At 48.6% G+C, this 7,525-nt stretch overlaps 1 protein-coding gene across 17 annotated transcripts in view; it reads left to right on the top strand.

Moving 5' to 3' along the window:
• The first annotated feature begins 2,071 nt into the window (after window positions 1–2,071).
• PHF21A (PHD finger protein 21A) overlaps window positions 2,072–7,525 on the top strand; it is a 123,632-nt gene continuing 118,178 nt past the window's right edge. For 5 of the 17 annotated variants that reach the window (XM_077784167.1, XM_021533430.2, XM_021533416.2 and 2 more), the window contains exon 1: window positions 3,037–3,190. The gene's annotated coding sequence lies outside the window, so the exon portion shown is untranslated. Of the gene's footprint in view, window positions 2,480–2,719; window positions 2,768–3,035; window positions 3,191–7,525 lie in introns of those variants that run through there. The other 12 variants (XM_021533418.2, XM_021533417.2, XM_021533426.2 and 9 more) reach the window with 7 other exon arrangements.

Raw genomic sequence — 7,525 nt, 5'->3', positions numbered from 1 at the left:
GAGAGAAAACATCTCTGTAAGTTCTCACTCACGCTGAGCCCTCTAGAATCCTCCAGATGATAAAATTGTGTGTTTCTGGCCAATTACGACTTGTCCTCGAGTTACTCATCATGACTGCTTTATGGATTTAGTTTCACAATATAATAAAAGAGTTCATCCTGGCTTCCTGAAGCATTTGCAGAGATAACGCAAACACTTTTCTTCACAATTTGTGAGAATTTCAAAGGAATAAAGCGATATAAGAGGCTATTAAAAAAAAAATCAGTTTTGCATTGCATCAAATCCCGGCTTTTCGTGAGAGCTCATGCAAATCCCGCGGCGTCCAGAACACGTCCCACTGCTTTTAGCAATGGTAGCTTCGACAGAAATGCGAGGTTTTAAGTATTTCTGGGACTCTGGAGACTTTCAGAAGCCGGAGACGCACAGGGGCATGCCTGTAACTTAAGCTAGTGTATTGCAGATAAGGAGTGACCCTGCAAGGGCTGGCCGCTGGCGGTCGGGCAGCCCCCAGCAGCGCCTTGTGCGGCGGCAGGGAACCGGGGGCACCGTGCTCCCCGAGCCGCGGCACCGGCGGGCCCGGAGCGCCCGGGGCTGCGGGGGAGGCAGCGGGGAGCCCCCGAAGCACAAGTCACGTATATTGGATTTCCACGCCAGCCAGTGCCGCAGAAACGTTCTAATCCATGGCGTGTTAACTTCCCTGCTTTGAGACTGCCCATGAAAGTTTCTGACTCGCCACGGTTGCTTTTTGTTGGTTTCTTCTTCCTTTTTATTTTATAGTTTATTTCTTTCCCCTTTCTGGAGAGGAATTAAAAGAGGAATGGGGAGGAAAAAAAAAAAAAAAAAAAAAAAAAAAAAAAAAAAAAAAGCGAAGGCTGATGCGCCGCCGCTCGCACGAAAGCAAATGGCAGCATCGCCCGGCACTGGAGTAGTAAGTTAATAAATAAATAAGCCAAGCCCGCTGCATGAACGGCGAGGCGGAGGAGGGAACACCCTCCCTTCCTACCCGGCCGCGCGGCGAGCGTGTGCGCTATTCCTTCGAATAACATGGCAGGGCCAGCGATGCGGGGAGGGAGGGAGCGGGAGAGGGCGGCCCTTGGCCCGGGCGAACGGGCCGTGGCGCATCCGCGCCTCACGCACGGCGCCGCGGCCGCCGCGCTCCCGCGCTCCCTCCCGCCGCCGCGGCCGCTTCCTGCGCGCGCCCCCCGCCCCCCCTCCCGCGGCCCTGTTGCATCAACTTCCTGTGCGGAGCCCCTCGCGGCAGGGCCCCGCGCGCCGGCTCCTCCCGCCAGCGCGCGCCCCCCCACAACCCCCCCCCCCCACCGCTCTCCGCTTCCTGCGCGCGGCCCCGCGCGCGCACCCGCGCGCCGCCCCCGCTGAGCCCCGCGCAGCCGGGCCGGCCGGGCGGGCGCGGGGAGGGAGGGTGGGAGGGGTGTGTGTGTGTGTGTGTATGTGTGTATGTGTGTGTGTGTGTATGTGTGTGTGTGTGTGTGTGTGTGTGTGTATGTGCGTATGTGCGTGGCCCTGGGCTGACGCGCGGCCGCCCCCACACTGCTGTCCCCGGACCCCGCGCCCTCACGGCCGCCCGGGACAGGCGGTGTGGGGCGGTGCGGCCGCTCAGTGCCCCCGGCGGCCGCGGCCGGCGGCGCCGCTGCTCCGGCAGAGTTTGGTGCCCTACTTCACTCTACTTTAGTTTCACTCACTTTACATCCGGGCTTTTTCCCTAGGCAATGGGTGCCGCAGCACAGCCCGTTCCTTAGGCAAAGGGAAATAAATTCGCCGCACCGACACGTCAAGTAGTCCCCCCTCAGGAGAAGCCGCCGAGCCCGCCCTCCTGGCTCCCCCCCTTGCCCTGGCCCGGGCCCGGCCGGCGGCGTCCCACCGTTGCAACGGGGAGGGGAGACCGTGGGCGTGGGCCCGCCGATCCCCGGTTCCCCGGTGGGTCTCCAGCGGCGGGCCGGGCCGGGCCGGGGCGGACGGGGGCGCGCGCGGCGGCGTGTCGGGAGCGCGCCGCAGGCAGGCAGGCAGGGAGGCCGGCGGCGGAGGGATACCGGCGAGCGGTGTGCTGCGGCCGGGCCGGGTGAATGGGATTGAAGAAGAGTTCAGCTTCTCGGCTTGTTTTTGTGTTACAGTTTCTCTCCTCCTGCGCCTCTTCGGCTTCGTGCCGCCCTCCCCGCCCGCTCCCTCCTCCCCGCCGCAGGAGGAGCCCCCCGCGGAGAGGGGGAAGGAAAAGGACCCCACAGAGGCGAGAGCGAGCGAAGAGGAGGAGGAGAAGGGAGCAACCTACCATCTTCCACTCCCCGCTTAGCTTAAAGAAAGTGAGAGGAGAGAGAGAGAGGCGCCCAGAAGAGGGGGACAGGGAGGCCCAGAGGAGCGGCGGCGCCGGCACCCTCCCCCTATGAAGAAGAGTCCTCCCCCTCACAGAGAGGTCCTGCCAGGGGGACCCCGGCCGGCCCGCAGCAGCACCGCCGCCGCCAGCAGGGTGTAGTATCCCACCTTTCGGATTCGCCTCCTCCTCCTCTTCCTCCCTGCCCCCCCCCGCCCCCCGGGCGCCGTCCCCCCTCTCCCCCCCGCGCCCCCCGGGATGGCGCCGGCGCGCCCCGCACTCTCCGGCCAACTTGGCGATGAGGAGCAGCAACTTCGCCGCGGCCCCCGGCCCCTCCCTCGGGGGGTGGCGGGGAATAGCGGAGCGTCCCGGGGCGGCCCCCCGGCCTCCCCGGCAGAAGTTTGCGAGCGGGAGCGGGAGAGGTGGAGGAGGGTGACACTTGGGGTAAAAGGAGGAGGTGACACATTGGGGTTGGGGGGAGGAGCAGGGGAAGGAGATGACACATTGCACTGGGGATGGGGTGGGGGAGGGAGGCTTATCCCCTCCCCTCCGGTTTCCTTCAGGATGATTATTTCCAGGCCCTTTTCTCTCGGTCGGGTCCTTCGCCGCGATGCTGTCGGGGAAGTTTTATTATTATCTGGGAAATGATGCCGCTCACGGTGATGGATAATTCGTAGTAAATCCGCTGCTGCGGTTTTTCTTTTTTTTTTTTTTTTTTTTTTTTTTTTTTTTTTTTTTTCGCTTCCCTCCTTCCTTTCATTCGTCTTTGTGGCCCGAGCAGCGCCGGGAAAATTCCGTTTCTTCAGCAACTTGTTATTCCGGAGCCGGGCCTGCTCCCCTCGCCCTGGGGCTGCCCTTTCCGCACAGGTACGGGGCCGGGGGTGCCCACGCCTGCCCCAGCACTGGGCACGGACACTTCTTTATTTTGGTTTGTTTCCCTCCCTCCTGCGCCAGTGTAGGTGGAGTGGGGCTCTATGTGGGACTCTGCCATTTGGTGTAGTCCTCTAGTCCTCTCATGCATGTTCCTTTCCTTTCTTCACTTGCCTTCCCGCAGGATTTTTTCTTTTTTCTTTTTCTTTTTGTGGTGGTGTGTGTTTTGTTTTTTTCCATTCTTTATTATTCCGTGCTTCACTGTCGGTAGAGCTTTCTTCTCAACCACCTCTGCAGTTTGGTGGATGCTGATGGTTTAGTATGCTGAGGTTTTTTGGGTGAATTTGTATTTTATTAATGCATGGTGCTCTTCATTCAACTTCTTCTCAAGTGTCAAAAAATAAGGCTATGAACAGATGTGTTTCAATATGGAGAAATTTCTAAGTTCCTAATTCTTGGGGGTGGAGGAAAGAGTGCCATTGGAGAGTGGCTTTTGTTTTCGATTGGTGAACAAATGTCATCACATTTCAGTCACGTGCTGTAATATTCTTTGTTCAGCTATCAAACTATGGTATCTGCTACACCTGTTCCCACTTTTTAATTGTAAGTAATAGTGATTGCCTGCACATCTTTTAATTGCAGATAGGAGCACTTTCTCCCTTTCTCTCCCCCTTGTATCCTCTTGGGTATTTGTTTGGGCCCAAGCACTGAGCTTGACAATGAACTTTTGTTCACTGTGGAGACTGCATGTAAAAAGGTCCCACTGGGGGTAATAACGTGCGTGTCACGAGAAAGTTGCGTCCTATGATGTACGGTGGGTCTGAGCATGAAGAAATCAGGTGGGGATGTGCACTCCGTAATGGCAGGGCTTGAGGAGGAGGCAGGCTTCTTTGGGCCAGGCAAATTTTCTTGTGCTGTTGCTTGTTAGGTTAAAGGATACATACTCCTATACACCCATATGGGTAGATAGAAGCTTTTTTTTTCCTTAGCTGTAGGTTTTCAGGTATCAGAAATAAAATGGATTTTGGCTGTTTACTCTCTTTTTTTTTCCTCTTCCTCCCTTCCCCGCCCCCCCCCCGCCCCTTTTTCTCATTGTGCTCACTTCTAACAATGAAGACACCTGCTTAGTTTCAGTTTTGTAACTTGTCTTCCTCTGGCCTTCCTGTGATTTCCCAGAGTTAGCTGGTGAGGCTAGACCTGCTACATAGCAGGGGTATTTCTAACTTTGATGAAGGGAAGCTTATTTTGAGGCTTCATTTGTGAAAAAAATTACATGCGTTTCAATGCCTTGTTTAAAAAAGCCCGTAGAGCTCTAAAATTCATTACTTCTACCAGGTTAGCATGTAACAACAGAACTTTAATATTGAACTTGTTAGTTATACAACTTTATCATTTTTATTAAATAGTGATATTATATTACTACTGAGAACAGGATCTTAAAGAAATAAAAAAATAGCGTAAGTACCTATATTAGTTAAACAAGTTAATTATCATATCTTAGGAAAAAGATCACAGTCTTTGGAAATTTTGTTTATATCTGTGCATGCTTCATGATAGCTAAATGAACTTTCTTTGGGGGCATTTTTTAATGTTGATTTCTAGAAAGGAATTCTGTAGCTCAGTAAATGATACTTTAAAACTGCATAAAAAGTAGATTATGAGGTTTTCAAATGTTTTTAAAACTTTCAACTTCACAATGGTAGCGAGATTCTTTTATGATAGTTATATCAGCTAGGGGTTTGAGCTGATACAGAGGGATTATGGAGCAGCCTCTCTATCCATTCATTTCGTGTTGTATAGTGGTGTGTATAGAATATCTCTTCAAGGTCTTAAGGGACCCATTGTCTAGCAGAAGGTAGGTGCTTGCTCGCTGGGAGTACTTGCCACCAGATGGATGTCAGCTATGTCATATCCCAAGATTTCAGCCTTAGTGACCTGATCAACAAGAATTTTGGAGTGGATCCCATTATGGGTTTTGGTGATCTTTCATTTAACCAGTGAAGCTAACATGTTGTGTAATTCAAAATTTTATGTGGAGGAGTCTTTGTTATTAATAATTTTTTTGCCATTAGTGTTTTTAAGATTTTTACCTGAAAGTTTTTAATCTTTACTCTCCTCTGTGTGTATCCTGAACTGGTTTTATTGATGGAAGCAGGCATTTGAAAGTGGTTTTCTTCCTTTAAGGAAAATAAAAAAACTTTCCTTCAAAGAACTTTAAAAAAGCAAAAATAGGAAATGAAAACTTAGGCTGCTTAGAAAAAACTGCTATTGTGTTTCCCAGGTTTAATAGTGAGATCTCCACTTTAGGTTTTGTAAAGCTATCTCTTCATTGTAGGCTATTCAGCTTCAGGTGTGTTTCAAATATTGGTCCTAACTATTTCTTATCCCAACTTTACTTTGTTTTTAGAGATTAGGTCTTGTGTGTGCCTATTAAACTTCACTGTAGAAATTATGATTAAAAAAATTAAAAATATCTTGGTGTGGATCCTTACAAAGGACGCAAATTTCATGGATTTTTCTTTTCCTAAAAAATAAGATGTGTTTTATTGACTCCTTATAAAAAGTTGTGTAATTCTGTGTGCAGTTGGAAAGCTTTGATAGTGAGCTTGGCTATCACTTGTGTTGTTCATGCAGTTTGTTAATGAACACATTGTAGCTGCTCAGTTCCTTTATCCTTTTTTTCAGAGCCATGAAGAATTTTATTTTGTCAAATGAATTGATACTACTGGAAGTTGTTTGCAATGGAGAGTTCTCTTTTATTTTAGTCCAGTTTGAAGGAACCTGAATGGACTATCTTATTTCATGTGTTATTGGCATTTTGTACAGGTACCATAAACTCAAGGTGAAAGTCATGTGAGAAACGTGTTGGTGACCCTAACCTTTTTACTGTTGTTTCGGGTTTGCTTGTTTAAAAAATTAAGTATAAGAAAGAACTTCATGGGGTGATAGAGCTTTGCTTTTTGGAGGGCCATCTCGTGGGGATGTGAGCTCTAAAGCATTTCCTTCAGGAGAGGCTTCTTGGGTAGAAGGGGCAGTGCTAAAAACCTATTATTAAGCTTCTAATAATATTTCTTCACTGTCCCCTTCACCCTTTATGCTTGCAACTGTGCAGTCACATGTGTAGCTGTATACTAGAAGTGTAAGACTCTATGAAAGGCCTGGCTCCTGTACGTTTGTGAATTGCCCTTGTTCAATTACTCTGTGCCAGAAAGCAGCTCACATCCTGTTTCTGGTGTATTTTAACAGCAAAAGGTTTTTTAGGAACAAACCATATAGTGGCAAGGTGGGGCAGAGCGCAGAAGGGTTTTGAGATGTCTGCCAAATGCAAAGGGCTGGTACTTACTTCTGTACCCTGTAATTAGAGGGTACAGACGGATAGTTTTTATAGGTATCTTACAGTAATATTTCATGTTTGGTATAGCACAAAGCCAGTGTCTGGCTTGTCCTGGTGATGGAGATATGCATTATGCAGGCAAAAAAAATTTATTTACATTTACTGCTGGGGGGGCGCAACTTGGTATTTTCTCAATTTCTTTTCATTTTTTGCCTTATGTCACATAGAGTCCCATTAGAAAAAATAAAATGCAGCTGCTTTGTTTCTTTCATTAGTTTTTATGTATGGCTTTTGCACTTTAAAAAGTTCCTCTCTGAACTGAAATTGTTAAAATATGATTTAAAGTTTTGATTCTGCTTTTGTTATGTCAAAACGTCACAAAAGTGAAGTGTAGATCATAGAAAGGCTGTAAAATGTACAGAAAACTAAGATTTTTTAAAAAGTCCTTAGTGTTGAGGAAAGATGCACTTGCATTGTAATCAGACTTTGCAGTTAGAATCACCCATCCCTAAAATAATTTTTTAGCTGTAGAAAGTTCTTACAGGTCCCTTCCTTTGATCTTCCTTGCCTACTGGCCTAGCAAAGCCCCAACTTTGCCACAGAATCTTTTGTTTAAATACTTTGATCATTCCAGGTTTTTTTTAGGAAAAAATGTGCTTTATGATACAGGCTTATCTACAGCATTATTTTCTTGTATATTGTTTACACCGGTTGAATATTTCTGTTGGAATTATCAAGTTCCCCATGCCTTAAAAGCTCTTTGCCTAGATGGTTTGACCTATTATTTGTTCCCTCTTGCCTGAGATTTCTTGTTTGCTGTCATTACAAATGCTCACTCTTTTGATTAGAGACTGTATGCTCAAAGCATGCTTTGAAAAACCGCACACCACAAAACAAACACACTGCCTCCACCCCCCAGACCCCAGCCCAAGCCTAATGTTTGTTGTTACTGGTGGGAATGCATCTATAAGTGGTACAGGAGCAGTGAGGCTCTGCAT

Source organism: Lonchura striata, chromosome 6 (assembly GCF_046129695.1).
Source record: "Lonchura striata isolate bLonStr1 chromosome 6, bLonStr1.mat, whole genome shotgun sequence".
NCBI classification, from domain to species: domain Eukaryota; kingdom Metazoa; phylum Chordata; class Aves; order Passeriformes; family Estrildidae; genus Lonchura; species Lonchura striata.
Note: the sequence above shows the minus strand (reverse complement) of the source record. Positions and strands in the feature narration are given on the sequence as shown.